This window comes from Hyaena hyaena, unplaced genomic scaffold (genome assembly GCF_003009895.1).
Source record: "Hyaena hyaena isolate Hyena2069 unplaced genomic scaffold, ASM300989v1 scaffold_272, whole genome shotgun sequence".
In the NCBI taxonomy this organism is placed as follows: Eukaryota; Metazoa; Chordata; class Mammalia; order Carnivora; family Hyaenidae; genus Hyaena; species Hyaena hyaena.
In genome coordinates, this window is record NW_024080906.1 from 1,069,249 (window position 1) to 1,074,855 (window position 5,607).

Consider the following 5,607-nt stretch of genomic DNA (forward strand, 5'->3'; position numbering starts at 1 on the left):
CATTGCCTAGAGTTTTATGTATGCTAATGGTTGGAACTAATGTGCTTGTCCATAGACGGCATCATCCTAACTCCCCCAGGCAAAGCGGGACTGTGATTTAAACCAGTGTTTGATGAATTTCCTAAGCGTGGCGAGGCGCTATTCCCCTGCTCCGCCCCCCTGTCCTCCCACCGCCTGGGTGTGTGAGGCGCTCTCCAGCTCCAAAAGCGTAATGCTGGATTTATCGAGTTACAGATCATATTATTTTGCAAGAATAACTCTATTGAGCTCCATCTGTGATTTAGTGCTCTTTATTTTTACATGCTAGCTTTTTAAAAATGTGTACTTACTTACTTTGAGACAGAGAGTGTGTGTGCGTGCTTGTGCGGGGGAGGGGCAGAGAGAGAGGTAGAGAGAGAGAATCCCAAGCAGGCTCCACCGTGTCAGTGCAGAGCCCAGCTCTGGGAACCTGAGCCAAAATCAAGTACCGGACGCTTAACCAACTGAGCCCCCCAGGCGCCCCTACATTGCTAGCTTTTAATTATTCTGGATGACTACGGCATAGATTTTGAGTTGAAAATTCTTGGGGGAAACTAGATGGTATGCGGACTTCGTTTTAGTGACAACAGGCTGATATATAAAACCAGCGGTTGCTGACGTCTAAAATCAGAACATTCTAGGCCTCACCCCAATACTATGTCAGTTTATATTTTAAAGTATGCATTTCCAGTAGTCTAGAGGAAATTTCTACTTGATTATTTCACCGTATCTACTCCCTCTTTACTTAGACCTGTTTTTCTTGCTTATCTATTCCATTTTGTCTGGAGTATTGTTCCTTCTAGTTTTCAGGGCAAGAGGCCAAGAACATGGGTATCATCTTTGCTGCTTTTCTATGTTGCACCTTCCATTAAACCTCATAGTCTCATCTTTTTCAGAGATGATGTGCTCCCCTGTGTGCATGCGGTTAGCTTATGAGCTCCCTAGAGCTTTCAAAGTCCACCAGTTGCCCGCTTCCAATTCCCAACATGTATTCTCTCCCTTCACGGCGCCTCTTTTCACTGCACTCACACTTTGTGAAGGCTTATCCTGCCTCTGGAGCTTTCTTTATACTCTTCTTGCTTAAAATGTGCCTCTGCTTCCCAAATCTGACAATTTGCTTTTAATTACTTTTAAAGAGGAAGGTTGTGTTTAATGGTAGAACTTAGCACACTCCAACACCAGGCAGAGATGGGTCGACGACCCCCAGGGAGCCTCACAAGGTGAAGAGGATGAGGAAGGCGACCACCAAACAGAAGAGTCCCAGGGCTTCAGAAAGGGCAAAGCCCAGAATGGCATAGGAATAGAGCCGCTGCTTGAGAGGTGGGCTCTGGGCGTAGCCAATGATCAAGCTGCCTAACACTGTTCCATGCCAGCACCTGAACCATCCACACCAACCGTGGCAGTGCCGGCACCAATAAACTTGGCTACTTTGCCAATGTCCCAGGAGACGACACTGTTCTGGAGCTCCCACGGGGCTACCTAGAGTGGAAAGCTTCTGTAGGGTGGCTATTAGATGGGCTCTCTGGCCCTCCTCAAGAAGGAGACAGACACAGGTCTGATTAGGTCCCTGGTACAACAGCCAATCAAGGCCAGAGGAACGCGTAATGCCCAGCAGGCTGTCTGCGTTTTCTCAGTCTGTACTCTCACGACCCTCCTCCCCTTGCTCTGACCATCGCCGTTGTCCAGCTCAAGGTGGCTCTGACAATTTCTTTTTGACATCAATCCCTTTTCAACTCAACCTAAACATTGTGGTTTAATAACTTAAATGCACTTTTACTAGCATCCTCCATTTCTTTCTTCTTTTGTCTCTTTTTAGGCATTACCCAACCCAGACAGCCCCATGGCAATATACAATGAAAGATGAATCTACCTTCTTTTTATTTATAACCACTTTTTTCTCTTTACTAGTTGTCCTTGGTGTGAACATTAAAATTCTACAATGGGGCTAGAGGGCACAATCACCCCTGTTTTCTAATCCAGTGGGCCCTCCCTAGCACCAGGTAATTCTTTCTCTTATATCTGATTATAGCTCTTTTTTATTTCTTGTTTTTGCTGTTAGAATATTTACCTCCCTCTTCATAGTGCTCATTCATTTGCATATCTCTAGCCCCCAGCAGTTGACTCTGCCTGATTCTACAAATGAAAGAGTGGCTGTTAGCTAACCTTTCTCCCTGGCGCCCTGGCCTCTGACCATAAAATTCATCCTTCCCCATCTTTCCTCCTATCTCAGCGCAAGGTAATCCTTTTATCTTCTCTCTATGACATCCTTCCCCAAACTCCAGGATCTTGGTCATCTTTTTGGATATATTCTTTATTTCTTTTCGTCTTTTCCTTAATTCCTTCCTCCAGAGTATACTGATGCGTTCCAGTCTCCCACACCCTAGAAAATATTGTATCTTATGTCTCCAATCTGACATCCTCTCTCGTTAAACTCCTGAGATTGTTCTCTCTCTAGCCCCAAATGACATTTAATGGTCAAATCACATTTTGTTCTCACCTTGCTGGATTTTTTTCTATACAAGTTGATGCTTGAGGGGCACATGGGTGGTTCAGTCGGTTAAGTGTACAACTTTGACTTAGGCCATGATCTTGGGGTTTGTGAGTCTGAGCCTCACATCGGGCTCTGTACTGACAGCTCAGAGCCTGGGAGCCTGCTTTGAATTCTGTGTCTCCTTCTCTCTTTGCCCCTCCCCCACTTGCACTCTGTCTCTCCGTCCCTCTGTCTCTCTCTCTCTCTCTCTCTCTCTCTCTCTCAGAAATAAGTAAACACTGGGGCACCTGAGTGGTGAAGTCAGTTAACTGTTGGACTCTTGATCTCGGCTCAGGTCATGATCTCACAGTTCGCGAGTTTGAGCCTCACATCTGGCTTTGCACTAATGGCATGGAACCTGCTTGGGATTCTCTCTCTCCTCTCTGACCCTTCCCCACTTGTGCACCCTCTGTCTCTCTCTTTCTTTCTCTTTCTCTCTCTTACTCTCTCACTCAAAATAAATAAATAAACTTAAAAATGTTTAAATAAATAAATATTAATTTTTTAAAAAATAAATTAAAAAAAGAAGTGATGTTTGATATTATGCTCGGTACTAATGTCTCTTGGTTTCTATCTATGTACTGTCCTTCTTCCTTCCCTTTGATCCACCCACTGCATTATAGGGTTTGTTTCCTCAGTATGTAAGGGGATACTCTCCTTGACATCCATTTGTTTTCCTTAGACTCTCATGCTTATCCCAATAGAGTTTTATATTCCAAACTCTATTTCTATATGCAGTTGATGGCCTCATCTGTATATCCAGGCCTTTCCCCATTTCATTCTTTTCAGTTTATTAGAACTCTGTCTTTAAAAAAAAATATGTGGGGAGATGCCTGGGTGGCTCAGTCAGTTAAGCATCAGCTCTTGATTTTGGTTCAGGTCTTGATCAATGGTCAATGAGTTTCGAGCCTTACATGAGGCTCCATGCTGACAGAGTGGACCCTGCTTGGGATTCTCTCTCTCCCAGTCTCTGCCCCCTATCTGATCTCTCACTCTCTCAAAATTAGATAGATAGCATTAACATTTTTTTGCCTCATATCATTACCTCATTTAAATATCCCCGGTGTCTATAGAATAAATGTCCAACTCTTTAGTGGAGCATAAAGCTCATCGGTATCTGGTCTCTGATATTCTATTCACAGCTGTGTATACTATTCTCCAGCCATACTAGAATCTTACCATAATCTTTCCTTCTGTTGTATTTGTATATTAGTTTCTTCCGTTCACCTTAGCTCAAATTCTGAAAAAAGTTTGTGATGATGCGTAAGACTGTATAATCCAGATCTTGAGAAATACTAATACCTGACTTTTCTGAGATTATTTTATGAGTACCCTAGAGCATGGCCACACCCTGAGAGAATATTTTTTTTCTCTTCTGAAAAGTGATCATCGTCAAACATCCTGAAAACTTCAATATAGAGTAAGCAAGGTGTCTCATCTTTGACCTAAGGGTTGAAGAAAAGTTTACATTCTCAGGCCTGGTAACTTCCAGGAATGGGATTGACCCGGCATCCTAGGTTGTGTTTTCATGTACAAATTCTGATGTGAGAGCATTTGAATGAAAGTGGTTTCTTGGGGAGAAACTGGAAAGGACACAGGAAAAGCAGGATATGTGAGCAGAATAAGTTGAGCAAGGGCATGAGTTTAGGTGAAGCCCCAGCCTGGGCTTGATCCTGTGGGTAAAATTCGCCTCAGACATTTCCCTTCCTGGAGGTAATTTTGTCTACTTGCAGGAGCGGCCAATCATTGGCTGCCTGCTGGTTGAAGGTGGCAGGAGTGAGGGCTTATAAATGCCAGATACTTCCAGCTCTACTTCAGCAGCCAAAGAACAATTGTCTGAGAAAGCTGCAGGTGCAGGTAGTTAGAGGTGGAACCCAGAGTTGTGAAGGCTCATATAGAACTGGCGACAGACATCTGGAGGAACACCAATAATCTCCAACACACCTGGTTATGGAGAAGCAGAAAAGGAGCTACTAATCACAGAGCTTGTCCTTTCCACCGCCAGCAGCAGGAGGAGCAGAACAGAGAAGTAACAGCCTGTAGAACAAACCATTCCTGGATTCAGTTTCAATGTGTGTAAGGAGGTGTGAGGGGTGGGGGAGCAGGGGCTTCCCACACACAAAACACTAGAAAGGGTGTCCAAGAATCCAGCTCAATTCTGGCACTACCTACTCGGAGACAGCATCAGATTCCACAGGTTAAATGTTCAGTCTTATAAGGCTGCCTTTTATCCCCACATCAGATGCCAGTCATAAACTCCAGGCTGTTACCTGTGCTTCTGATTAACTGGCTATAGATGGAATGTTCCAGTGACCACTTCCTTGGGTTCCATTAATTTGCTAGAGTGGTTTACAGAATGCAGGGAAAGATATTTACCAGTTTATTAAAGGATACTATGAAGAATACAAATCAGTAGCCAGATGAAGACATATGTAGGGTGAGGTCCTGAAAAAAGGGGTTTCTGTCTTCTGGAGCTGGGGCCCCCAAGAATAGAAGCTTTCTGAAGAAAAGAAAAAGACCAAAAACCTGTCCTGTTGGGTTTTTATGGAGGCTTCATAACATTCATGATTGACTAAGTCATTGGTCATTGACTGATTCAACCTCTGGCTCCTCTTTCCTCCTTGAGGGCTGGGCAGTGACAAGGAGATAGAAAGTTCCAACTCTCTAATCCTCATCACACTCTTGGCGTGGGGGGTGGGGGGGGGCGCGAGGGGCAGTGGTCCAAAAGTCGTCTATATTAATAACAAGACCCCCCATTTCACCTTTATGGCTCTGAAGTGTTTTTAGTAACTGTGGACAAAGACCAAATATATCTGAAGACCAGATATATATTTCATAGAAATCATTACATGGCAAACCATCTTCTGGAGGGTAGCAAAATCTCCTGAACTCACATGGCCATGTCTAGTGCCACTAGCAAGTGAGGGATGTACCAGGACCTGGACCTCTGCGTCCCAAATAGAGGAAGTGTTGGTGGTCCCTGGCAGGCCAGTGTGCCCAACAGAACAGAGACTTTCTGAAGGTCATTAGCAGCAGAGCAAAATCATTGGGAAAAAAGG

The 5,607-nt window shown here is 44.3% G+C and overlaps 1 pseudogene; it reads right to left on the reverse strand.

Annotated features, from left to right (window-relative positions):
- Positions 1 to 1,231: 1,231 nt before the first annotated feature.
- LOC120240996 lies at positions 1,232 to 1,737 on the reverse strand (annotated as a pseudogene).
- Positions 1,738 to 5,607: the final 3,870 nt, after the last annotated feature.